Source organism: Microcebus murinus, chromosome 16 (assembly GCF_040939455.1).
Source record: "Microcebus murinus isolate Inina chromosome 16, M.murinus_Inina_mat1.0, whole genome shotgun sequence".
NCBI lineage: Eukaryota > Metazoa > Chordata > Mammalia > Primates > Cheirogaleidae > Microcebus > Microcebus murinus.
In genome coordinates, this window is record NC_134119.1 from 52,375,812 (window position 1) to 52,402,962 (window position 27,151).

The window sequence follows — 27,151 nt, forward strand, 5'->3', positions numbered from 1 at the left end:
TGCTGCTGGCTGCAAGATGGCTTGGTCCAGGTTTGTGGGCCCCACATGGGGCACCCCAGGTGCGCCAGGAGAACCTCTTCTCCACCAGGTGCCCGGCCTCTGCCTGAGCGCAGGCTTGTCTGCCACCAGCGGGGAGGCAGGGAGTGTGAATTTCACCTGACCACTAACAGGTCACCAGCAGCACCTTCTGAAGGTGCGAAGGGCTCTCACAGCCATGGAGCAACCCCATGGAGCACCCACTGCGGCGTGCACGCTCGGAGCCAGCTGTCGGGTCCCTGCCCACCGCGTCTCACGGCAGTGCACAGGACAGGATGGGAGGCCGCTGGGCACACCTGAGGGCATCGAGGCACGTGTGGCTTGCAGACAGGACAGCTTTGCCACAGCAGGATGCTCAGACTGTCATGGGCTTGCAATGTGGGGGCGTTGGAATCAGCACAGGCCTGCCCTCGGGGCCAGTGGTCTTGGACTCGGGGCTTCGGGTGGGGTGGGAGGCAGGGCAGAGCCTGGGGTAGTGGGCTCCACTCCTGGCTCTCCTGTCCACTGCTGGGTAGCCTGGGCCAAGTGACCTCTCTGTGCCTCGTTTTTTCACGTAAGATGGAGAGAATCATGGTGTCCCCCATAGGGTCGCTGTGGGGAGCCAGTACGTGAACTCAGGTACAGCTCTTAGAGCGAGGCAAGCAGTCAGGGCAGGAACTGACAGCTGCTCCCAGAAGGGCCCACTGCAGTCCCGAGTAATCTCCCCTGGCCCCGCTGTCATCGGAGAGCACTGGCCTCGGGAGCCCTGGTGCCCGCGCTTGCTGGGGCCAGGCACAGCGCCACCACGGGAGGCTCACACGTCAGAAAGGCGTCGTCTCGCAGCTCGGGAGGCCGCAGCCCAGGGCGGAGGTGTCGGGAGGGCTGGTTTCCCGAGGCCTCTGTCCTTGGCCCGTAGGTGCCACTTTCTGCCTCTGTGGTCCTGTGTCCTAATCTCCTCTTCTCATAAGGACGCCGGTCAGATTGGATTAGAGCCCGCCTAACGGCCTCATTTTAACTTAATTGCCTCTTTAAAGGCCCTGTCTCTACCTATTGTCACATTCTGAGGTGCTGGGGGTAGGGCTCGACATGTGGATGCCGGGGGACACAGTGCAGCCCAAACACCTGGGCACTTGCTCGGCATTTAAGAGGCTGGCCCCGTGGCCCCCTGAGTTCTCAAGTTCCTGGACATTTGTAGAGTCACCTGGGCCGTGGAGGGGGAGTGGCGGGCAGGTGGCCCATGACTCTCTGTGAGCCCCTCTCACCTTCAGACAGTGCTCCCAGGCCCCCAGGACTACACGGTGAAATTCACAGGGCACAGCTGGTTTAAGACAAAGGCAGACTGAGCCGCGGGCCCTCGGCCAGCCCTAGACAACAGGAGTGAGGAAGCCACGACCACTGCAGCATGCCAGGAGGAGGCCCGGGGAGGAGGAAGGACCAATCCAGAGGGGGGCTGCGACGTCAGAGGACGAGCCCTGAGTGGCTTGGAGCCAGAGCACAGGGTGGGGACACGCCGGAGCATCACAGCGGCTGCGGGCCGCTCCCTGAACACGAATCAGGCACGGGACGAGAATGCCTGCGCTGGCGATGCGCCCACGGGTGCTGACGGACCCGGTGCACGCGCACACCCGTCCACCTCCGGTCTCAGTTTAGAGGCCCCTCCCTGGCCCCCTGGCGGGGTGTCTCCTCTGAGCTCCCAAGCCCCATGCATCTGGCGCTCCGCACTGTCACTATTGTCACTGTAGCTTTGCCACTGTTGAGTCCTCAGCCCGCGGCGCCACACCAGGTGCACAGTGGCCGTTTGTTAATGCCGCTGCACGAGCAGGCTGACACTCAGCAAACACCCCTCCCCTGGGCACTGGGGACCCTGGGGACCCTGGGGCTCTGCCCTGGTGCCCCTCAGCGTCTCCGACTCGGTGGCTGCTTGGGGAGAGTGAGGGGGTCTCCGTGCAGCCTCCTGACCCAGGGGACTCGTGCGAAGGGCTTGCAGGGGTCTGTCTGCCTTCAGGGGGGCTGGTTCTGGACAAAAACAGAAGCGACAAGAGGCCAAAATTCCTTTGTTCATAGGCTCAGGGACCAAAGGGTGGTCTCCAGCCCCGAGGGTCTCACCTGTTTTCCTCAGGAGGTGGCAGTAGGCCTCGTACCAGGCTGTGAGTGCTCACAGGTCATGGGGCCAGCCACCACGCACTCAGCCTGCTGGTCCCGTGTATTTCTCGTATGAACAGAGCATGTCAGCACTCTCCCGCAATTCACCTTGTCATCCTTAATAGCTAATAATACGAGTTAACATTTTCTAAACCAAGCACTTTATATTCGTGATCTCATTTAATCCGTGTAAAGGCTGGGGAAGGCCGGGTAACTTGTCCAGGGTCGTGTTGCAAGTACTAATTAATGAGGACACTGAGAGCCAACCCTTTCAACGGCGTGTACGAAGTGCGGGTCTAAGGCTTTAGCTTGTATCCGCTTATTTTTTCCAGACCCTTTGTGCTGGGGCTGGGGCCACACCAGCTACAGCAGGCACTCAGCAAAAGCTTATTGAAGGAAGCATTTCTGTATCTTTCCCTACACCCCAGATACCGGCCGGTGTTGGGACACTGGCGATGCTCCCTGCAAACTTGCTGTCGGGGTGGAAGGATGAGTTGCGCAAGGAAGGACAGTGTGACCACGGATGGATAGGGGATGGATGAAAGGATAGGTAGACAAAACATGGATGGATGGATGGTGACGGACGCAGGGACAAATTGTAGGCTGGGTTGGGTGCATGCCAGCCCCCCAACCCCCCAGTGCAGGGAAGACAGGGAGATGGAGACAGGGCCTGCGGCTGCCCACTGAGCAGAAACACCATGGACACAGAGAGCCACAGCAGGGCAGAAGCAGCTAAGAGCCAGGGGCCTTCAGAGACAAGAGTCCTCACAGGGAGAAGGAAGGCTCCCTAGAAGAGGTGACATCTGAGCTGTAAGATCTGCCATGGGAGATGTAGGGCAGGGCCCCCTGGAAGGAAGGAGGGCGCGAGTGCAGAACAGGGCAGGGGAGAGGTGACGTGCCTGCTTGGAGTCACCAAGCTCCTCGTCTGCCCCCCAGCCCTCGCTCCCATGGGTCCCTTCCTCCTCCTGCAGCACTGGCCTGGCCTGGCCCGAGCAGACAGGTCCCCATGTCCCTGCCCCGCCTGATGCAGCTGTGCTGCATGTCCACCGGCCAGAGCCCAGCACTCGAGGAGCATGGATGGAAACAGGAATGAGCACGCATGGAACAAGCACCTGCGACACGCCAGGCACCCGACACGCGTGATCTCGGTAACCTTCATGGCGACCTGGTCGTGGTCGGACCTGACATTTCACAGATGGGGAGACTGGCGTGGCCATCGTCACACAGCCAGGGCCGACAGAGGCTGGCTTGAGCCCAGAGAGGCTCACTCAAAGCCAGGTCCTTCCACCGCGGGTGGGAGAGGGGAGCAGTAGGACTCGGGCCCTGGCTCACGCTCTTGGCTTCCACACCAGCCCGTGCGGCCACCGCAGAGCCAAGTGACAAGACCCGGGGCCTGCTCACTCTCCGCTCCGCATTTCTTAGTGAGTAATCAGGAGGTATTAAGAAAATCCTCAATTCTCTCAGGGACGCTAGAGAGAGGGCCCGTGTAGACGCGAGCCGTGTAGACGTGAGCCCTGCACTCCTCAGGCTGCTGTGAGGGGGTGTGGGCACGAGGGCGCCCTGCCCGGCCCCTGGCTTCCTGGAGAAGCTCCCAGAGGCCACCAGGTGTATCCTCGAAAGGTCACTCCTGCTCCTTCACACCTGCGAGGTGGCGGGCTGCGGGGTCCGCAGGAGGTGAGATGCCATCGCTCCTGCGCTCGAGGGGCTGAGTCCGCTCAGCTCCGCCGCCTGGCAAAAGCTCCGCCGCCTGGCAAAAGCTCCGCCGCCTGGCAAAAGCTCCGCCGCCGGGGCTCTGGCGGCAGCCTGGATCTCCCCTGGTCGGGCGTCCAGGACTTAGGCGCTGGCAGCCCCAGCGTCGGTGACAGCCACTTCCGGTCGCAGATGGCCGTCCTCTGGCTGCGTCCCCACACAGCGGGGAGACCATCCGTCTGTGTCTCTCCTTAGAAGGGCACCAATCCCATCACCAGGGCCCCACCCTTGACACGGCCACCCCGAGGCCCCACCTCCTAACACCACCACACTGGGATTTGGGCAAGATTCTTCCCGATTCACCAGCATACGGATTTGGGGGACACAAGCGTCCAGTCGCAGCCAAGGTTGAGGTCGGGGTGCAGTGGGCACAGCCAGCCAGGGAATGAGTGTGTGTTCTCCTCACTCGAGAGCCGGGGACAGTCCTGGTGCCTGGGGGTCTAGGGAGCCCACAGATGAGGCTTTGGAAGGACGTGCTGGGCTTTGCCAGACTGGGCAGGAAGAGGAGGGCCTCCCAGGCCAAATGACACCAGCAGGGGAGGTGGGCACACAGGCTGAAAGCAGGACCGGCCACGTTGCAGAGGCACGCGCTGATCTCACAGCACTAGGGAGCCACTGAGGGTTTGGGGCAGGGAGTGGCATCATGAGACCCATCTCTGGAAACACCCTCCAGGACAGCATTATCATGTGACCAGACGCAGGATGAGTGGTGAGGAGCCCCAGAGGAATAGACATGACCATGCAAACTTCCGAAAGGAGACATTCATTGTCCAGGCCAGTCTCATCTACTGTCTTCCACAATCCCTGGCATGAGCCAAAGGGGCTTTCTGTGTGTCCCCAAGCTGAGCCCCTCCTTCTGCCCCTATCTTAACCCCATTCCCGCTGCCCAGAACAGTCTCTCCTGACCCCACCCCACCCCTTTTCTCCTTAACCTCTCGTATGTCTCTCACAACCCCAAAACGGCAGCTTGGCACTTGCATTTCCCCCTCCTGGGCCCATCTTCCCCAGAGGCCGAGGGCTCCAGCGGGAGGGCCCTGCACAGCTGGGTATGCGCCCCGTGGTCTCCTAACAACTAGATGGATGTTGTGTGAGCATCCAAACTTGACGACGCCCACACAGCACATTCATCAGGATCCGTCCCATTTATATTCCCATTGCTTTTGTACATGTCGGTGCTCAATTAATCCATCGGAAATGGAAGCCATCACCAAGGTAGCTTGTTTACTTGAGCGAAATGGTCCATCCTGTGCTCCTACCGTCTGGGCCCTGACACAGCAGGAAGCCCATAAACAGCCCTCGAGGGTTCCAAGGGACGCCGGGCCTGGCAGGCTCTGCCCAGCCGCACACGCAGCTCCCGGGGCCTGGGAAGGCCACAGCCCCGGGGCCTGGCTGTGGGAGACACTCAGTGCTCGGCCGCCCCAGCTCTGCACAGAGGCCTGGAGATCCACAGGCACCTTCTGCTGGTGCCAGAGCCTCATGGCACCAGCTATGCGGAGCACGCTCCACGCTGCAGAGCGATGGCCCCTGACCTGCGGAGAGCCAGTGCTCCCCTTCGAGCAGCGCCTGCACCTCTGCCCGCCGTGTCCCTGTGCACTCAGCAAAGTAGGAGAGGCCAGGGTGACAGACGGGAGCCCCCTCCGCACGGCCTGGCTCCACAAGCTCCCACCCTCACAGCACAGGCAGGAGGACAAGCTCGGGACGCGGGAGTGAGGGAGAGGACGGTGGCCCATGCTGGGGACCGAGAGGCCCAGGACGATGCTGACCCCCGAGGCGGGACCAGACTTGCAAAGGGAGGCAGGAGGAGAGCAAGGGCGGGAAGGGGCCATGGGGAGAGGGGTGAGGAAGCAAGGGGTCCCAGGGAAAGCCCAGGTGGGCCCTAGTGTGGGTGCAGGGCCGGGTGGGCTCGAGGGGCCAGAGGGGGCTTCTCACACACGGCTCGGCACTGCTCGTGAGGAAGACTTCTCAGCTACGACGCTGAAAGCGTGAGGCATAAGTGAGAAAATTGATAAATTGCACTTCACCAAAATTAACTACTGTGCTCTTCAAAAGATGCTGTGACAGAATGAAAAAGCCAAGCCGCAGACTGGGAGACAAGATCTGCAAACCACACGCGTGCTAGAAGACTGCAGGTGCTAAAGGACACGCATGTGTGACGAACTCTCAAAACAGTAACAACGGCAAGAGCAATGGCTTTAAAAATGGACAAAGGATTCTATTAATAATAGACTCTTCACGGAAAAACATACAGGGTGGGTGAAGAAGCTCGAAAGATGATGCCCAGCATCGCTGGTCACTGGGAAAATGCAAGTCAAGCCATAATGAGAAGCTGCTACACTCCTATTAGGGCCTAAAATTTAAAACAAGACTGTACCAAGTGTTGACAAGAACTTGAAGGACCCAGAACTCCCATTCATTGCTGGCAGAAATGTAAAATAAGTTTGGCAGGTTTTTAAAAAGCTAAACATATCCCTGACATGATTCAGCCATTCCACCCCTAGATGTTTACCCGAGAGAAATGAGGACATATGGCCCACGAAGACCTGCATGGGGACGCTCCTATCAGCTTCGTCTGTCATAGCCCAAACCAGAGACCACCACATGTCCCTCGCCAAGCGAGTGGGCAAACAGCCGTGGGCTATCCAGGCAGCAGCACGGAAAGGAAGGCGCTGCTGAGCGACGCCCGGGCAGCGCGGGGCCCTCTCCGAGCGGCAGCGCTGAGGAGGCGGCGGGCGGGCGCAGCGCACGCCGCGCGCTCCACTGAGCCCAGACTCCAGGCCCGGCCAGCAGTGGCCGCGTGGGGAGGCGGGGGAGGGCGGGGGAGGGGTGGGAAAGGGTCGAGGGCACTGGGGGCGCATGTGCGCCCGTGCCGACAGCTGCCCAGGCGTGTGCGCACGTCGCGACTCATCACAGTGCACGCTTTGAACACGTGCAGTTTGCCGTGCCCACACACCTCAGTAAAGCGGTTCCTTGTAAACCCTGCCCGAGCTGGGCACGCCGCGCCAGCCCAGGGTGAGCGTCTGCCTGTGACAGCCACCAAGCCGCGTCACTAATTCACAGGAGCTGGTCATTCACATCTTTCTCTGTGTAGATTTGCCAAGATTTGCTGATAAAATTCTGTCTTTGCAGCCTAAAATCCTCCTAGACCAGAGAAGAGCACATCGTATCCAAGGTCGGGCCAGAGAAGACGTCCCTCTCGGCCCCGGCTCGCATCTGCCCTCCGCCCCGACCTGGGGCGGGCGCGCGCCGGGCTGGGCAGGCCTTGGGCGTGTTTCAGCGTTTCTGGAAGTGGGGGCTGCTCTCCTCGGACAGGGCCTCACGGGTCCACCAGCCGGTGGTTCACAGACCTTTTTAGAGTAAACTCTTGACCTTTATTATTGTGCAAATTTGTGCAATAAATGCCATTTTTAAAGCCAATCAATGTGATAGGGAGGCTGCTCTGATGAACACACACCTCTGGGCCTGCTGGCGTGGCCCCAGGACCCAGCGCTGTGTGACCTGGGATGACTACCTTAACCTCTCTGTGACTCAGTTTCGTCATTCCTAAAACGGGAATGAGGACAGCATGGACCTCTGTGAGCTGTGGACAAGATTAAGCGTGGTGACACAGGCACGCTGCTTCACAGACACGGAGCTGGGGCAGGGTCCCGTGACGGCCAGCCCGCCAAGCTACGGTGCCACTGCCGCTCTGCCTCCCGAGGCCTCCCTTCAGCTTCTGTTCCTACAAGGCCTTTCTCCCCAGCTCCAAATTCCCCAACCTACCCATCCCTTCCCCTTCTCTAAAATGCCTTTCCGAGTGGAAAACTCATAGGTCTTGAGTTTGAATCTACCTCGTTTCCTAGTGTTATGATCTTTGTCACCTCAGCCACCTCCTTGAACCCCCATTCTCAGCTCTGCCCACTGGGGGTGACATCCCTGGCTTGCAGAGCTGCTGGAGAGGGGGAACAGGTCGGCACGTGGCACTTGCCCCTGACACCTTCCAAGGCCTGGAGACCACAGTGTGGCTGGCCGGCCCCCTCTCAGCGGCTCACACGGGCCCTGGGCCTTCCCCACTAGCCTGGCAGCTACACAAGGGCATGGCTGGGCCAACCGTTTGCTTCCCTGCCCCCACCCCGCAGCCAGCCCAGATCCTCGAGGACGGCAGGTGCATCGTAGCCACGACCACATCGAATGCGATGGCCCTGCCTTGCAGCTCCATTGCAGAGCACCATAAAAGATGAAAGGGTCTCAGGTACCCTCAGCAGCAAGCCAAAGCCACATGCATGTGCGAGGGCCCAGCTCACACGCCCGTTTCAAATACTGCAGACAAAGAGCCCGTCCCCATGCTGACCAGTGTCAGTGTGAAGCCAGGCCCTCTACTCAAGTCCACACTGGCTTCCGGTCAGCATGAGCCACAGCGGGGAGGCCCTGGCGCTCTCAAAGTTGCTCAAGATGCATTTGGCTGCCAGGACTGCTGTCTCTCCTGTGCGGTTTTCAGGTGCATAAAAAGAGTTCTGAATCCCTGCGTTGCGCGTTGCTAGGAAACGAAACTAGAAGTCAGGAGCCCTAAACTTCATCACTGGCAGCATCTTCTACTCACTGGGTGCCCTGGAGTGAGTCACTGACCTCTCTGGGGCTGCATCCATGCTGGCACACAGGAGAGAAAACGCCTGCAGCCCAGGGTGCCGCTGTGGTGTCACCGTGCACTGGGCGATTCAGACCCACCAAGCGCTGGCGACCCTCCCTGCCCGCAGAGCACTGGACCAGACACCCGTGCCATGCAGGGCCGGGCTGAGGGTGGCAGAGGGAGGGAAGATTCTTCCTGGGGCTGTGGAAAAGCTCCATAACCACCTGAGCTGTGGACCCTGAGACTCCTGTCAGGGGCAGAAGGCCCTGGAGACAGGTGCAGCGCCAGACCGTGTGTGGCCACCACGGCTCTGCACGGGTCAGCGCTGTGGCTTCCTCCTGGGGAGGCAGTGGAAGAGCAGAGAGAGAGCAAGGACGGGGTGGCAGGGGGCCCAGGGGTGTGGAGCGGGTTGGGCTGCCCCTGGGGGGGTGGCCAGTGGGCACCTTGAGGAGCCGAGATGTCTCCAGCTCCCCCGAGCTGCCTGCGTGTCTGCATTGTAACCCCAACTGGGTGGCACCTCCACTCAGCAGGTCCCAAACCCACGGATGCTGGGGGTGAGAGGTTGGCCTGAGGTTCTGGAAATCCAAGAAGGGGGAGTCTCGTGGATGGGTCACTGTAGAGCAGGGTGAGGAGCAGGTGCCTGCTCCAAACATGGAACTCAAGTGGGGGCTTTGGCTTCACGGCCTCAGGTGGGTGGGGTCCAACTTTGTTGACTCCCCCATCAGGGGAAGCTGCTCGAGGTTCCCGGGCGCTGAGCAGCGGAGGGGAGGGGTGCTCCCACCCCATGAGGCGAGACGAGCACTGGCCTCTGTCCTGGAGCGGGTGGCGCTGAGCCCTGGCGGAGCCTGCGTGGAGAAAGTGCCCCTGCGAGGGGTGGAGGGGAGGGAGGGCTCCTGCGAATCCCCTGCCTCGGAGCAGGGGCCCAGTGTCCCGACTGCACCAGCGGAGCAGAGGGGCCACCGGGAGCCCGGGATGGCTTCTGAGAAGCAACAAGGGTAGAAGCCCACTGCCCAGGCACACACGTGCACACACGCCAGGCACGCACGTGCACACACGCCAGGCACACACGTGTACACACGCCAGGCACACACGTGCACACACGCCAGGCACACACGTGCACACACGCCAGGCACACATGTGCACACACGCCAGGCACGCACACGCGCCTGCAGCCCCCACTGAAGCTCTGTTCTCCCCTCTCAGTGTTTACAGAACAGCTGTCTGCACCCGCCCTCAGCCGTCCCCCTCTGAAGGAAAATGCCAGAAATGCACAGCTTGGCCCAGGGGGAAGGGATGGCGGCTAAGCCTGGCGGGCATGGCGGCCAATCCCTGGGCTCTGCCACCCCACCCACTTCACTTCACCACTGAGAACCTCTGTTTCCTCGTCTACAAACTGAGGGAAACACTCCCCAACCTGGACACACCATGGGGAGTGTGCGAGAGAATAGACCAGTTGTCCACACACAAGGGACCATTTTTCTTCTTTTTCAGAAGGAACTTCCAGGCTGCTTGGAAGGGAAGGAGAGGAGAGTCGTGCATGGAACCTCCCAGAATCCCCGCCCGGGACCTATGATCAGCCCTTCCCAGGTGCAGCGCTGCCTTTGTGCATCTCTGAAAGCCATCGGGGGGGGGGGGGAGGGGATGGTTGGGGGCTACAAGCTGATGTCACTTTCAGAGCTGTCCAGCACAGAAGGCACTTAGTCTCTTCCCAGCCTCAGTTTCCCCAAGGACCCTGGAGAACAGGATGTCTCAGGAAACCAGGGAGGTGGGCAGTGTGACCTTTCAGACTCTCCTAGGCACCAAAATAGTGGGAGACCGTTTTCTAGAACTAATTCTTGGTGCTCTGCCCAGAAAGGTCACCCAGCCCAGCCCCAGCTCCAGCCCCAGCTTAGGGGGTTCCTCGACACCACTGACCCCACAGCAGTCACACCTCACACCCTCAGACACAGCAGTGCCAAAGCCATCCTCGTCCTCTCACGCCCTTCCTCTGCTTCCTCCTTCACAGCCACCTGCCACCCATCACCCCCAGAAGCCAGAACTCTGGCCTTCCTTCCAGAAGCCTCCCTCCCCTCCCCCTAGACCATCCACAAGCCTGCCCTGGGGTCTCCTCCAGCCACAGCCACCCCGGAGCCCACGCCTGGCACAGCGCTGACCCAGCCAGCAACGACTGCTGGCTTTGGAGGGAACCTGAGCCCCCCACGCCCACCTGCTGCACCTGCCCCTGGCCACAGGCAGTCAGCCGGGGATGTCGTTCTCAGGGAACGTGTAATGGGGGCAGGGTCCAGCAGAGGGCCGGGATGCAGGACTGGCTTCCAGCCTCTCCCTACTGCACGGCAAAGCCAGGAGTATGGGTTGCAGTGGGGAGTGGCCACAGGCAGGGAGGCACCCACGTGGCCCTGGGAGCCCCGTGCCTGACCCTCTGCTATCCTACATGGGGAATATGCCCAAGCTCACAGGCCAGGTAGGGTCTTCCTCCTCAGCATGTGTCACTAACGGTCACCTCCAGCTGGTCTCCTGACCCAGCTCACCCGTCCATCTATGTACCTGTGAGTCCTGGTCAGCAACTGAAGATGCAGCTGCCGCGGGCAGCCGCTGTGGGCTCGGTGGGGGATGGGGCCGTGGCAGGCCCGCCCTCACACAACTCTGCACACCTCACCCCCACTGTCCACCAACTGGCACCGAGAAGCAGCCCCGGGACCTGGGGGCGATGGAGCCCAGGGCCCTGGCCCACCCGTGGAAGCCGCCAGCTGAACACCAGCTCTGGAGCACTTACGCACGCAGGAAAGGATCTTCTGTTGCACGAAGTCCCTGAGACAATGCGGTGCACTGCAGCAGCTAGCGTTTCTCTCAAAATGCATCCCGGCCTTGTCCACCCCCTGCTGTGCCACCGCAGGGAACAGATGAAGGAGCAAGGGAGGCAGGGGCCCCGAAGTCAGCAGGGACCCCGCAGTTAGCTGCGTGCCGCGTGGGAGGATGGGTGAGGGCTGGGGCACGTCTCTATTTTCAGAACTGGGCGACCGTCCCTCCTTCTCAGGATTATATTCTACCAGAAAGATGTTCTGAGAAAAAATAATTAAAGTAGAAACAGGACAAGAGAGGCGGGTACACTGGTCTGAGTGAGGAGCGCCAGCCCTGGAGCCCGGTGCCTCCAGCAGGAAGCCTGGGCCGCGCTACCACCAAAGGGCGTCCCGGCCCCGGACACGTGGGACATCCTGCCTGCACTGTGTGGCTCGTCTCGGGAAGGAGAAGAGGGAACAGGAAGCTGCAGGCTGGGGCCTCCCGCGTCCTCCGCACACGCCAGGTCCCGCGGCCGCCAGCGCCCGCCCCAGCGGCCCACCGGGAGGTCCAGCCCCGCCCTGCTCCCAGCCTCCTGCGCCCTCACGCAGCTCCAGGCCCAGCTCCTGGAGGAAGAAACGGAGGCTAAGAGGGGACTGATGTCCCCTGAATGTTCATGATGTGTCACGAACTCTTCCCAGCTCCCGCAGCCCTGGAGGTCAGGGATGAGGCCTGTTTGCCACCCGGACCCAAGAACTCTCCTGCACAAAGCCCCTGGAAGAGATGCTACGCATGTGTCTGTGAAAAATGCATAAAGAAAGGGAGGGAGGGACAAACAGAGGAGGGAAGGGCAGAGGGACAAATGATGGACAGAGGGGAGGACAGAGGAAGGACATCTCTCCCAAGTGTGTCAACCATCACTTGTCCTTGTTGCTAACAGGAAAGAGGGTTTTGAGTCCGACAGACCCCCTCCATCTAGCGGGTGATTATTTCCTTATTGCCTCCTGGTCTTGATCCACCTCACCCTCCTCTAGATAACAATATAAGGCCAAAGGAAAGACACAAAAAGTCAAGGTTTGGTCTTTTGCTCGTTGTGGATGAATGATAACCAAGTCTTGGGGAAGAAACTCGGCTCCGGTTTGCCCCGTACCTTGTGGCTGGCGATCGCACCTGCCTCTTACCGTTCTCGGGAGGACCCTGCAAAACCGCACACGCGCCCCTGCCTGGTGGGCAGGGCAGGCAGCTGTGGGGTCCCCCTGGGCCCCTCCTGCCTCGGACATCCCTCTCTCAGGACACTCTCGGGATGAGGCCACTGGGAACGCCACCACCACTTGCCTGCGTGGCGAACTTTGAGGCAGGAGGGCAGAGCCCCGCTGAGGTCTGTGCCGCGCTCCGACCACCTCGGGACGGGTTTTCCTTCACCCGCGATTCAGCAGACGGCGACTGAGCCGCTCCTGTGCTCAGGACCAATGGGACAGATGCCCTGACGCCCAGGGCCGATAGGCCCTCAGTTCCCAAAAGGGCTTGCAGGGTGCTGAGACCACCACCAAATGCCAAAATGAACTCTTCCTTTAAGCCCTAGATCACTTGAGCTTAGATTTTTAAAACACTAAAAAGAAGAAAGAACAAGAATTGGCCTGAAAAATGTGATTGCATCTAAGACGAGGCCAGTTCACACCTAATGCATTTCAAGAACCAAAAAGAGGCGTGGAGGAATTTTGAGATAACAAAAAGTAATGAGATTGTTTTCTTTTTAGCAAACGAAAGACTAGAGAAAGCATAAAAGACAAAACATTCATCTTCACATCACCAACAGATAATATCCATCAATAACTCCCTGAAACCTGAGATCCTGGCACAATTAACACGTTGCTGTCTTTTACTTAATGAAGCTGGGCCTCATTGATTTGGATATTGGGTTTCCCTCTGGAACTGACTTCCTGCGCTGTGGCTGTCTTTCCCTGACCCCTGCCAGCTCCTTTGTTAAAAGGTCCTCCGCGGGCACTAATTTTGGAAAATCAAGTTAGATTTGCTCTTTATCGCCCCATCACAGGACTGGCCCTGAGCACCTGCCACGCTAACATCCCGCTGTGAACACAGCACCCCGGGCGCACGGAGCCCCTCTGCCGGCTTGAAGGTGGGGCCATCGCAGGACTGGCCCTGAGCACCTGCCATGCTAACATCCCGCCGTGAACACAGCACCCCGGGTGCATGGAGCCCCTCTGCCGGCTTGAAGGTGGGGCCATCGCAGGACTGGCCCTGAGCACCTGCCATGCTAACATCCCGCCGTGAACACAGCACCCCGGGCGCACGGAGCCCCTCTGCCGGCTTGAAGGTGGGGCCATCGCTGGGCTGGGCCCAGCGGGGGGCACAAACCTGAATGATTAATGCATGATAAGGGAAACTCTGAGGCGCTAATCACATGATATTTTTACACTTACTGATAACATAAAATGCTATGCAATGTCCTTATCATAGCAAGCAGAATGATCCCGGAGGACACACACCCACAACATTCACGCTGCGTCTGTGCTGACGGCCTGCTATGTGCCAGGCACTGTTCTAGAAGCTGGACGTACAACAGTGGAAAAATGGACACTGGGGAAAACAGATGAGAAACAAATAAATGGGTGAAATACGTGGTTGGGTCCAACTGTGTCCAATGTCACGGAGAAAAACAGAACCAAGAGTGGGGGCACGGAGCAGGCAGGGTGGGCCCTGGGCTGCAGTTTTACATGGGGTGGTCGGGGGGCCTCAGTGAGAAGTGGGAACTTGCGGCACCTGAAGGAGGGAGAGCCAGGCAGGCATCTGGGGGCAGGAAGGACCTCCAGGCAGACGAAATGGCGAGTGCAAAGGCCCTGAGGCAGAGGCAAGCTCAGCAAGGCCGAAGACCAGCATGGAGACCCCAATAATGATCCTGGCTTTTCTTCTCAGTGACGTGGGAGCCACCACACAGTGACCAGCATAGAGACCCCAATAATGATCCTGGCTTTTCTTCTGAGTGACATGGGAGCCACCACACAGTGACCAGCCTTGTACATGTCATTTCTCCAGCAACATGCAAGCTTTTTGAGGACAGTCACCGCATCTGACTCTTGTCTGCATCTAGCGTCCTTGCAAATGACTGCCCCACAAATATTAGAGCAAGAGATGGTGCCCACCCACGAAGAGCTCATAGTCGGGCCATAGGGATGAGACCAGAGACAGGAACCAGTGAACAAGACAGAACTCCCGTCATTAAGTGCTAAGCTGGGAAGGGCGGGCCGCAGGTGTACACGGCACAGGTATAGACACTGGGACCCACTACTTCCTGGAGGAGCTCGAGAGCCCCTCTCCACTTCCCCACTGCGCCATCAGGCAGGGCGCCGCCTGTGGGTCCCTGGGTGGCACAGAGGCCACCGCAGGGGCGCAGAAGGGGAGAAGGATAGGTCCCCCAGCCACTGATGCGATTCTCTGTGTACTGGATTTGCCTGGGAAAGAACCCAGCAGGGAAAGGATCCCACTCGCCACAGGCACTGCTCTAAGCACACGCACACGCTGACTCCGTGGTCTCATGACGGCCTGTGGAGCCGGTGCTGCCATGGTGTCCAAGTGCACATGAGGAAACTGGGCACAGAGAAGGGAAAGAGCTCGCCATCTTAGAATCCTGGTGGTCCGGTGTCCGTGCCCCTCAGCCACGACACCAAGCCTTGCCCAGCTGCCCTCTGCAGCCAGCCCCGCCTCGGCACGGGCCAGCTCAACAGGAATGCAGCCCAGAGACACATGCAGCGTGGCAAACCGTGTGGGAGGGGAGCATGGGCAATGGAGAAAGAAGGGAAAATGCCCGTTTCCAGCTCATTTTGGTGGTTTCAGGAAATGCATTTTCTGCTGGGGCCGAGGATTCACAATACTCAGTGAGGGATATTGGGGTCACTCTGAGGATTTGGGCCAATCTGGCGTCTGGTTGGACCCCTGCCTTCCAGGGGATAGCAAGGGCCAGCGTGGGCCTCTGCCCTGGAGGAAGTCAGCCCAGTGGGGCCGCCAGGATTCAAAGACTGTCGAGCTCGTTCCCTTCTCTGTGCCGTTTCCTCATGTGCACATGGGCACCATGGCAGCACCGGCTCCACAGGCCGTCATGAGACCACAGAGTCAGCGTGTGCGTGCTTAGCGCAGTGCCTGTGGTGGTGACTAAGGCCACCGTCACCGCATCTCGGAAAGGCAAAGGCAGGGGTGCCTCATTTCCCCGGACGCACAGGCGTTGGTGACATCTGCAGAAGGCAAAGGACAGCTTCTCCCTGCGCGGCGGGAAGGGAGGGACCCCGGCTTTCTCTCTCCCTGCCCTGGGCTCCGCTGGCTCCCCTGGAAAGCCCCCACCCTCTCTGCCCCGCATGCTTCCTGCTCCACCCCTGCCGGACCTCACCCTCCCTCCAGACCTCCCTCGCCCAGGCCCCTCCAGGGAGCTCCCCAGGCAGCAGCCATGCCTGCGACGCCAGACAGTGCGAGGACGCTGCTCCGGCCAGCCCACTTTCCAGTGGCCTTGAAGGGCAGGGTGATGCCTTTCCTGTCTCATCCCGCAGCCCTGGTTCATTCTCTCTTACCCTGATCCTGCCGGGCTTGTGTTGTCTTATCAGCCCCCAGAGGCAAAAAACCAGTTTGGCCAGACCGTGATCCCTGCCCATCAGAGCTGGGCAGGGCTGCTGCTCCAGCCCCGTACTCCCGCCTCAGCCCAGAGGGCAGCCGGACTGGCAGCTTGGTGTCTGGCGGGCTCTGGGAGAGGATGGGTCCAGGTCACCACCAGCCTCCTGGCTTGTGTGCCTGGCTGGATGACAGGATGGGGGTGCACAGAGAGCTCAGCGTGGGTGGCCGAGCTTCAAGTCCCACGGGCAGGAGTGCCCCGAAGGCAGCTGGATGGGCCCAGTGGGGCCCCAGGAGAAGGGGGTGGGATGCCGGAGTGGGGGTGCCTGTGAGAAGCAGCCCCAAACCATGGCTTCCCATCCGCCTCGTTTGGGAAGGTGAGATGACTAGGGTGGGCACAGCCTTGCAGGCCTGAGACCCTCAGCTCCTCCCCACGCACCTGTACGAAGAAAGCATGGCAGAGACCAACCGAGCAGAAAAGCCCAGGATTGACACTCTCTCACTGCACTGACGTGTGGGTGCTCTCGCTTCGCTTTTTAAAAGGAAGGGGGCAAAGTTATCTCCAGCTGTTCTTTGATGTTCTAGGCCAGATGGTCTCGAAGAGATTTATATGAGGCCGTGTAATCTGTACCAAAAGGAGCTTGGAGTTGCTGAGAGAAAGAGCCATCTTCGGGAACGTTCCTAAGGGAAACCAGCAGCAGAGCTGGCTGCCTGGCGGCCACGCCTGCTCGACCCCCCAACTCCTCCTCTGGGCACGGACGCAGGCAGACGTCCCATCTGCCCCCCTCGGCCACCTCGCCTGCTTCCACTGCCCGCTTGGTGCAAAGCGTCCCTGCTCATCCCGCCTCTCGGCGGCTCCCCAGTCGTCTCGCGGCCCCTCCCGGGCTTAGGCGTCCAGCTGGCGGGGCCGGGGACGCAGGAGGGGGCAGCGGGCCCGGACGGCCCTTCTGTGAGGCCTCGCTGATGCCCACGCGTCCCGCAATGGGCACAGCTCTGCAGTGTGCGCCGCGTCTCACCGTCTTCCCACCGGCCTCATTCCGGAGCAGACACACTTGCGCCGCTGGAGCCAGGCCTGGGAGGCCATGTCCGCGGCCAACTCCGCCAGAGTCCCCGTGGCAGGGTGCTGGACGCAGTGTGGGGACACCAAGGACGCGAGGAGGACAGAGTCGACCACCGGGCCTGGGCAAAGCCAGGGCCCAGGACCTTGGGCTCACACACGTTTGCTCCTGCCCCCCATTGCGGTAGCCCCCTCGTCACTCCTGCTTCCTCCTTCCCGTGACGCCCACAGCACGGCCAGCGCTGAAGCCAGGAGTCAGATGGGCAGGGCAAGACCTTCGTCCCTCTTGGCCGCCAGTGGCCCTGAGACACACGCCGCCCACAGAGGGCCCTGCTCCACGCTGCCAGAGCGCCCTGGCCTGAGGCCCTCGCCCTCGCCCGGACCACCGACCCGGCAAAAACTGGACAGAGTTCCCAGCACCGTCCCCAGAAACAGCCGTGCCATCGCCTACAATTCCAGGGCATCCTGGCCTCTGGAATTTATCCAAGGAGCCAAAGCTAGACCCCAGGAGAGACCGGGCTGACTCTCTGACCTCCCGTGACTCCCTCTCCAATGTCCCAGCCCTTCCCCAATCATCCCGGCTGGGCAACTTCCATGCCCAGAACTCACCCTGACTCCCACTAGGATGAGACAGGTGGATGTCCCTAAACTGCCCCTTTCTCCACTCACCATGGGCCCATCCTGGAGCCCTGGGGTCTTGTTTGCATGGGTGTGGACACCGCCTCCATGGCCAAGATCCACGCCCCTCTGGCCCCCACCCGAGGCCCCACTGGCCGGCCCACAGGCCTCCAAGTGTGCGTGCCGGCCATGCAGCCCACCCGGAGAGGCCAGGCCTGGAGAAGAGCGTCCTCAGGCCCTGGAAGCAAGCTTGGGCCAGCAGGGCACAGAATTGCAGGGTCTCAGGTGTCGGGGTGTGGCCTGCAAGCGGGATGCCGCCCCGGGGGCTCAGTCCCGTGGTCCCACGGGCTCTCTGGGCCCTCTGGAGGTGCCTGAGTACCAGCAGGCACCAGACGCCAAGCGGCACAGGGGTCCACGGTGCTGCCTACGGCTGGCTGGAGTCTGGGCTAGCCTCGCTCTTGGGATCACACAGGACACATCCAGCCTCCCTTCAACATGGCAGCTCTTCTGTCTCGGGGTTGGCCCACACAATCCTCACCCTACGGAAGCCTCAGACTGGGAGGCTGGAGAATAAGCCCTGGAGCCCGGGAGCAGGGGCCCGGTGGGCGTCAGTACGGCCCTCCTGCCACTGCGCAGAGGGACGCTCAGCCTGGGGCAGACACGCCAGGGCCCAGGCTGCCGAGGGCGAAGGAAGCAGCATCGGGTCTCCACTCCCCACCAGAGCTCCCCAATCTCCCACCAAGCACGACCCCTGGGGGGGCGCTGGCTGGAGAGGCTGGGGGAGGGGCGGGGGCCAGCGGGCGAACACAAAAGTGGCATTCATGAGGGGACCAGGCTGCAGTGCCACCCACGGGGAGCGGCTGGAGGCAGTGTGGTGTTTCCTTCCAGCCCGACTCTGGGGCTGTTCTCGGGTTCCTCCCTCAGCCACCGAGCATGGCGTGGGACCCCAGGCGGGTGCTGGGCTGCCGGGTGACGCTGACAGGACCTCTGCCCTCCAGGAAGGGAAGGGGTGGCTGAGGAATGCCAGCCCTCTCCGAGCACACAGAGCAGCAGCCCAGAGAGGGAGCCCACAGTGCCCAGGGGAGGAGAGCTCAGCTGAGTCTTGAAGACGAAAGAGAGTGGGGTGTGAGTGCCCCGGTGGTCGGCTCACGTGCACGTCTGCACAGCTGGAAAATGCTGATGTTTGGCTGGGGTGGCCACGAAGCTGGTCTGGGCATCTTAGATGCCAGGCTGGGCATGGGCCTTACCAGTGGGGGCTGGGGAGTCACAGCACCTATGCCTCAGCGGCCAGTCCCCAGTGGCCAGGGACTACCGGGTGATAGAGGAAAGCCACGCAGGGAAGGAGGAGTCACTTTCTAGAAACAGTGATGTCTGCTGCTGAGCTGCAAAGAGCATGCCTGCTGCTGGACCAGCATTTGCAAATATTAACCCCCTCACCCCTCCCGGCAGTTCTGAATGGCCAGGGCTACTATGATTTCCATTTGACAGATGGCGAAACTGAGGCTCAGAGAGATTTTTTTTTTTGTTACCTCCCCAAGGTCCACCCTTGCAACCACCAGCCATCAGTGCCTCACAGGTGCGGAGTGGCCTTGGCTAGGGATGAGACCAGTGTCCTCAGTATTGGGGGAGAGGTGGGGTCTGGCAGAGTGCCAAGGCCCTCAACATCCATGCCGCCCTGCCCCAGATTTGGGCCAAGTCCCCAGGCCCTCCGGGAGCCCCACCTCAGGGCCTTTGGAGAGGGGCAGAGCTTGCCACTAGCAGGCCTGGTCTTGGCTCATAAAGTCTGGCTGACAACATGAACGTGCTGCCAACACGAGGCTTGTCATTGACGCCACCAGAGAGAAAAACAGGGTCCTCCGTGTCCACCCAGAGGAAAAGAGACTTCTGGTTCCCAGAAGCTGTGAGAACATGGGCTCAGCAGGTGTTTTTCCTGGGTGGCTGGGGAGTTGGGCACCTCGGAGAGAGCACCCCAAGCAGGCACAGAAACAAGGTCAGCCTGGGGTGGCCAGCAGGAGTCACTGCAGCCCAGAGGGAGAGGCAGGGCTGAGTCGGTCCGGTTCCCAGTGCCGAGAAGGGCATCGCTCCAAGCCCCCAACATGGAGCCCTGGCTGAGGGCACAGCCAAGAGAAGGTCCCCACAGGCTCTGGTCAGGACGCCGGGCTCTGGCAGGCCGGGCTCAGGGAGCCCGAGGACTCCCAGTCGTATCGTGCTTAAGCACCTACTGTGCACTGGGCACGCTGCACTCAGCATCCCAGGCAGTCTGCACCGTGACCCGGTGTTGGCGGGTAGAGAACACCCATTTGACAGTGAGGGGGCCAAGGTCCAGCCCCAGAAAGCGTCTCTTGGATAGGGGGCACCATGTCCAACGCGGGACACGTCCACCACCCACGCAGTTGCAGTCAGAATCGTCCTGACCACAGAGCGCAGGCGTTTACATGAGGCGCGTGGAGCCCAGCCCGCCAACGCTCCATCCACGGACCCGACCGGCCACTCCCACACCTCCGAGGGACATGTGGCCGCATGCTGCCCACCAGGCCCCACTGCCCAGCCTCGTTTCTCTGCTCACCGCCGGGGCAAGGGGCACCCAGCCAGGGCTTCTCCATCCGGAGACAAAGCCAAGAAGCAAACCACCCGGCCGGCCAGCTGAGCTCAGGTTGCTGCCCACTGCAGTCCTGGCTGGGAGTCTGATTATTCATGAAAATCAGGCCTCCGCCATGTTCCTGGGCTTCACTGGGCTGCGCACAATCGCCTCATTGTGTGGGCGGCATGGGGGAGGGGAAGAAGTAAGGATTGGCGGAGGGGAAGGGGAGGGCCGGGGTGAAGGAGGGAGGAGGCTGCGGGAGAGGAGGGAGGGAGCCAGATGGCACATGGAGGATTTGCCTGTGGCAGCTACTGGTGGGACCCAGGGGCGAGAGGATCTTCCCTCCAGTGGCCCAGAGCCCCTGCGAGGATGGGGAAGGCGCTCCCTGACAAAGGTGCTCCACGTCACTGTCAGGGGCCACTCTGATGAGCTGAAAGTCTCCATGACCCAATTCCAGAAGGCTGGCATGGGGAGGCAGGGCCCATGCTCCAGTGGAGACTGCTCAGTTAGGTCTCACAGGAATTTGTGGTCTCGGGCCAGCCTCAGTCTCCCCATCTGAGCAACAGGGTGGCAGTTCTCTGTCCTCCCCCAGAGAACTCAGCTGGTCAGGGGCACACAGGGCTCCAGACTCCGACTGGCAGTGACAGGGCCTCGGGCACAGTTTTTACCTACCAAAGCCTCAGTTTCCCCACGTGTGAGATGGAGACAACAGCCACTACCTGCCTCACGGTGTGGTCTGCAGAGATGAAGCAGCAGGCACCTGCTTGATGCCTGGCACGCAACAGGAGCTCCAACCATCTTCCACCGCTGTCCCTCCCTGCCCACTCAACTCAGCAGACGTCCACCCAGGGCTGACCCCTCGCCACGCCCTCAGTGCTCCCACCAGGCGGCCCACAGCCGGCTCTCGGGAGACACCGCCAAGTGAAGGAGCAGACGACGGGTGGGCAAGTCAGGAGCCAGCCAAAGGAGACAGGCAGAGAGAGGCCCACAGCTCATTCTGCTCACCGTGACCGGAGTGTGAGGTCAGCCATGGGCCTGCGGAGGGCCCCAGCTGAGTCCAGGCCCGGATGGGATCGGGGGGCAGATGGAAGGTACCAACCACACACCTGGCACGGATTAGGCCTTCAATCAGGGAATGACCTTGGTCCTTGGTCCTTGGTCCTTGGTCATGCTTGGCCGACTCCAAGCATGTTGTATACAGAAGCACAGCCCTACTTCAGGAGAAACACACTTTGCAGGGCAGTGGAATGGCGGGTAACAGCACCCCGGCGGTCAGGCGCCACACCTGGGGCCTCTGACCTGAGGTCAGCAGGCCCTGGGAGCCCTGGCTCGGGCCCTCTCGAGGTGTCCAGGAGGGCTGGGGGACTCCAAACGGCAGCATCCCGGATGGCCCCACTGTTACAGCCGAGACAACTCCCGATCATCCAAAACCCAGACAAGCAGGGAGCTCGAAGAGCTGGAGTGATTTAGAAAATAAATAACAAGGAAACAGGGTAGGCTTTATTTTTTTAAATCAGCTTCTGGGGAATGAAATTGAATCCACTCAATGATAGCTTCTTTGACACCTACGGCAGAATTCAGACACCTCTGCCCCCAAACCATCAAAGGCTCCCATTACCTACAGCAGGCCCCACCCATGGTGAGCTGTATAATCATCTCATTATATATCACAATGTACAATGGAAACAAAGTGCACAATAAATGTAATAATGCACTTGAAACATCCCAACACCCCCACCCCTGTCAGTGGAAAACTGTCTTCCACAAAAACAATCCCTGGTACCAAAAAGACTGGGGACTACTGACCTATAGGGTAAAATCTGAACCCTCACCTTGGCGTTCGGGACCTTCAAAGACTGGTCCTAACCCACCTCCACCCCTTCACCCCCAGCCCCGTCCTGGGTATACAAGAGGCTCCCGGTTCTCACATCTGTCCCCTAGCAGGCCTTGACTCCAGTTTACCCCTGTAAGAAATCCCTGCAGCCCATCTCTGCCCGCAGAAGTCCTCCTCTCCTGCCAGGGCCTTCCCACGCGCGACTCCATCTCCTCCGCCATCTTCCTTGATGGCCGTTTACCAGGCACGCGTGCGTGTGTGTTTGTGCGTGCGTGTGTGTTTGTGCGTGCGTGTGATGCTCAGAACCTTTCAGCTGACGAGACTTTAAATTGACTCAAGCCACCCCTTTCTCAGCCTCTGAGGTGGCCTTTGCTACGGTCACACCTGGCAGGGCAGAGCCTACCCACAGCCAGGAGGGTCTCAGCGCGAACAAAACGAAGGGGCCCGTCGCAGAATCCGAAACGTCGCCCAGGCCCGCCAGCTCGAGACATCTGGTCCCCGGCAGGGCCCGTCATCCGTGCTGTCCTGGTTACAGGAAGCAAGAGGTTGGCTTTACACAGATCCCCAAAACTGTTCACCCCTTGAACAAGTGGCTCCGCTTCTAGGAATCTCTCCCCAGGAGAGGATCTTAAACTCTGAAAATGATGTATTCATACTCGTGGGGAGCTGAAAATAACCAACAGCAAGGGACTCGTCAGATGCACTCTGCAACATCCAGTCCACGGACAGCTAGGCTGCTGGCAACAGGCGGGTCTTCGAAGACTGTGGGGGACCGGAGAATGCCTGACGCCAGCCGAGAGACACAGGCCGGTGAACAGAGGTGGTGGTCGGGAACATCCAGCCCGTTTTCAGTCGCAAACTCTCCCACAAAAAAGACAGAACGGAGTCTGCAGAGACAGCCCACGGAGGCTGTCTGCACGCCGCCACAGGCCTGCCTGCTTCCTGCTTCTCTGCATTTTCTAATGAGCATGCACTATCTTCCTTTTTTAATTAATAAGTGCTTTCTGGAGAAAGAATTCAGCACGCTGCCAAAATTCGTGGCAGGGCCTGGGCTCTGGGCCAACGTGATCTTCACTAAGGGCACCATGGCAACTTCTCCAGGAACAGTCAGGGACTCTCGACCCAGGACACTGGCCCGGCCCTTCCGCACACCAGCCATCCAGCCGGAGGCCATCGGTGGCAGACAGATGTTCCCAAAGGCAGAGCACTCTTGCTCTCCGCTGCCAGGCCACCCCTCCCTTGCATCAGATGGTAACAGGGCAAATAAATAAGGGAAACCGCAGAGAAATACAACCTGGGCGGGCCCGGCCAAGGCCCCTGGAGCACGCTGACTGCAAATGGGTCTGGTCCCCGTGAGAGTCCGGCCGGGCCAGCCGGAGGGGCCCTCTCCAGACCTCGCAGTGGGGCGCTCGCTCCCGAGCCGCCTCCCGCTACCCGCCTCGCCCCAGACCTGCGCCGTGGAGGCGTTTAAGGGTTAGGGGCTTGTCCGACTCAAGTGGAGACCAGCCACATCATTTACGGGTTATGTGACCTTGGACAACCCACCTGACCTTCCTCCCCGCACCTCAGTGTCCTCACCCACAAAGACAGAATTCAACGCCAGATTCTCTGGGCTCTGGTGAGAATCACATGGGAGGAGGGGGGAGGCCGGGACAGGCTGGCAGGCCTGGCTGGCCCATCTCGGTCACCTGCCTTGGTTTCTCCTTTCTCCCGCTGCACAGGTGCTGGCCTGGGTCCTGAGAGCCCGGCCCGCACCCCACATGGTCTTTCTCTCCCCCAAGGGCAGCTCCGCGCCTGAGCCATCAGGTGCACACACCTCCCTCACCGCACAGCCCGCCCGCGCCGGCCCACCGGACATCCCAGCGGGCGTCGCCCTACTCCACCCCTGCCCGGGCCCGCAGCCTCCAGCAGCCCCAGCGCCACGTCTGCGTCAGCAGCGTAGGGGACGGCAGGCCAGGCTCTGCCGCACCTGTCTGCACCCTGCAGCACAGGCTCCTTTGCAAAGCAAACCCCACCGCGCCCGTCCTGCTCTGAAACTCGTCCTGGCTCCCCACTGCCGCCAAGTTGGAGGCTCTCGCCGCCGCGTGGCCCTCAGCGCTGCGCACCTCCTCCTGCCTTCTCTGAGACTACATCCTGCCTCCTCGTGTCCTGAGTGGCTCTGCCTTGGACAGCCGTGGCCTCTGCCCCGTCAGGACCTTTGCTCACACTGTCCCCTCTGCCTGGAAACTCCGTCATCTCCCGATCACCCCTGGGCACGCCTGATCCCTGGGCGGAGCATCTCCTAGTGTTGCGGCAGTGTGTACAGCCAGCGTCACAGCTCGTATTCGTTTGACCGGGGAAAGAACCGGGCGGCACACAAAGAGTCGGAGAACAGCCTTTATTCTTCTACAGCAGGCTCAGCACACCTAGTGTTACAGCTCTCTCCGTGTCTTCCCATGTTCTCCCCTTCCTGCCCTTCTGCCCCTGCTTTTATACCCGTGGTAGGGCTCAAGAAGCGTCCAATCAACCACAAGTTTTAACATCCAATCAGCAACAGGCTTTAACATCCAATCAACAACAAGCTTTAACACTCAATCAAAAACAGTGGATTCAAAAATTACTCAATCAGGATCACGCAAACTGCGTGGCGGGAAACAGGCAGCAGCACCTGGGCCTGGGGGCATTCCGGCATGCGGAATCCTGGCGGCACGCCGGGCCCGGCCCTAGCAGCGTGCCCTCCAACTGGCCACACGCAGCGCTGGCCCTCAGAGATGCAGAGCAACGGGGAGGCTGCAAGGGGCCGCATCCCGGCGCCCGCCATTTTCCACATCACTAGTACCGTCCCCTCCCCAGCAGTTACCACAGTTGGGGCAATTAAATAAGGAACCTCAGAATTCATTCTTTAATGCCGGTGTGCCCTGACACTCAGGCAGGTACTGGGTCTGCCTGGTTCCTCACCATCTCTCAGCCCTGCCTGGGGCACAGGAGGCCCTCAGCCTACATGCACTGAATGAATGAATGAACAAACGAACGAACGAACAAACGAACGCAGCCTTGTGCTGTGACTCAGAGAGGTAGCCCCTGCCCTCCACGGCCCAACACACATGCACAGGCACACCACACACGCACCTGGGTGATAGGAAGGGAGGAACACTGGCTTAGGAGTCTAAGATCTGGCTCAAGTCTCCGTTCTCCCACGGTCACTGTGGTTCACAGCAAGCCCTTTTCCTCCCCAGGCCTCAGCTTCCTCACCCGGTCAGTGGGTCTGCACAGAAGCTGCACCTGCCCTCCAGGAGCTGAGAGCCCAACAGGCCCAGCAGCAAGTAGCACAGAGTGGGGACGGCCCAGAGGGGGTGACGCTGGGAAGGGCTGAGGGCAGAGGGCCCACATTTCTCCTCAGCCACCCGCTTCCCAAAAGGCTTTCCCAGCACTTTCTAATTCCCACTGACCCCTCAGGAGAGCACTGCTCCATGCCCCATTTTACAGATGAGGAAACTGAGACCCAAGGCCCACTCTCCCCACTCTAGGGTGCAGCCCCTCTGCTCTTCTCCATGGGAGGGGGAGATCAGAGGTGCAGAGACGCGGGGAAATGAAGGGAGGATCACATTGGCAGCGTGGAGAGGAGAGAAAACGAAATCCCCACGGTGAGAAGGGAACTAGTTTCCCTGCAGGTCAAAGGAGGTGTCAGCACGGCAGCAAAAACAGCCCTGTGCGTCTGGCGTGGTCTTCTGTGAGCCTTCCCTCCTGTGCACGTGGCTGGAAGTTAAGGTCAGAGACAGTGGAGTGCTACGGTGGATGGAGTCCAGATGGCAGGTCACTACTCAGAGAGCCGCTTTACAGACAGGGAAACCGAGGCCCAGAGACATCGAGTCGCTCGCCCAAGGCTGCATGGTGAGCATGAAACATTCTCCCCACTGACCATTTTACTCCACGCTCTGGGCAGGGCGAGAGAGGACATTCAGAATACTAAAGCAGGCACAGGTATTTATAGAGCACAAGTCCAAGTCCATAGCAACGTTAAGGCTCGAAGACACCTGGGAGTGGAGTGACTCTGCACACAGCCCCCACCCCCAGGCAGCCTGCTTGCCGTCCACGCAGCTGTGATCCCGGCCACATGATCCCGGCCACAGAGATCCCGCCACATGATCCCGGCCACATGATCCCGGCCACAGTGATCCCGGCCACAGTGATCCCGGCCACATGATCCCGGCCACAGTGATCCTGGCCACAGTGATCCCGGCCACATGATCCCGGCCACATGATCCCGGCCACAGTGATCCCGGCCACAGTGATCCCGGCCACAGTGATCCCAGCCACATGATCCCGGCCACAGTGATCCCGGCCACATGATCCCGGCCACATGATCCCGGCCACAGTGATCCCGGCCACAGAGATCCCGGCCACATGATCCCGGCCACAGAGATCCCGGCCACATGATCCCAGCCACAAGCAAGCATGCACTTGACCGGCGCCTGCGCCCGCGCGCCACGTCCCGTGTGGGGAGCTTCACTCTGACCCACCCACAGCCCGCAAGGTGGGTGCAGGCCCAAGTCCCCTACCAAAGCTCCAGTTTCAAGACACTTTTGACAACCTAAAAGTCTAAAACCCATTTGGCAGCAAAACGTGACACACTGCCCTCCAGTCCCCCAAACAGGAAACTATTAGAAGAGAAAAAAATGTCAAGATGATAACTTCAAGGCAATGGGACAAAAAGAAAATTGTTCACTGCTTTATGAGTGTCTGTGTGCATGCTCCTGTCTCTCACAGCGAGCTGGCATGGCTGCTATAGTAAGAGAGGAAAACAGGCATTTAAAAAGAAGGTCGGGAAGGGGTGTCTAGGAGAGGGTTTAAGTCCTTGCCCTTGTTCCTTGCAGCTACGGGTCTGTGGTCCTGCTGCTCTTGGTGCCAGTGCCAGCTGGGACAAGGGCCTTCCCTGCTCCCCAGCAAACCCAGACATCTCCACACGTCCATGCGGTGCGAGTGCTGGGCCACACGGACTGGACCCGCCCAGCCTGCGGTCAGCTGCTGGCCAGCCCGGCCACTCAGCTGCCTGCAGCCCTGGGACAGAGCCACTTGGGGAGGCACGGTAGCCCCACCCCCACCCCGTGGGTGCCCTCCCCCAGACGCCGGGAGTGTTGGGTCCACTCTGAGGGCTGCTTTTCTGGCAACCAGAGGGAATGCTCG

The 27,151-nt window shown here is 60.4% G+C and overlaps 1 protein-coding gene across 2 annotated transcripts in view; it reads right to left on the reverse strand.

Annotated features, from left to right (window-relative positions):
- SORCS2 (sortilin related VPS10 domain containing receptor 2) overlaps window positions 1-27,151 on the reverse strand; it is a 516,842-nt gene that overhangs the window by 395,098 nt on the left and 94,593 nt on the right. The gene's annotated exons all lie outside the window — the stretch shown is intronic.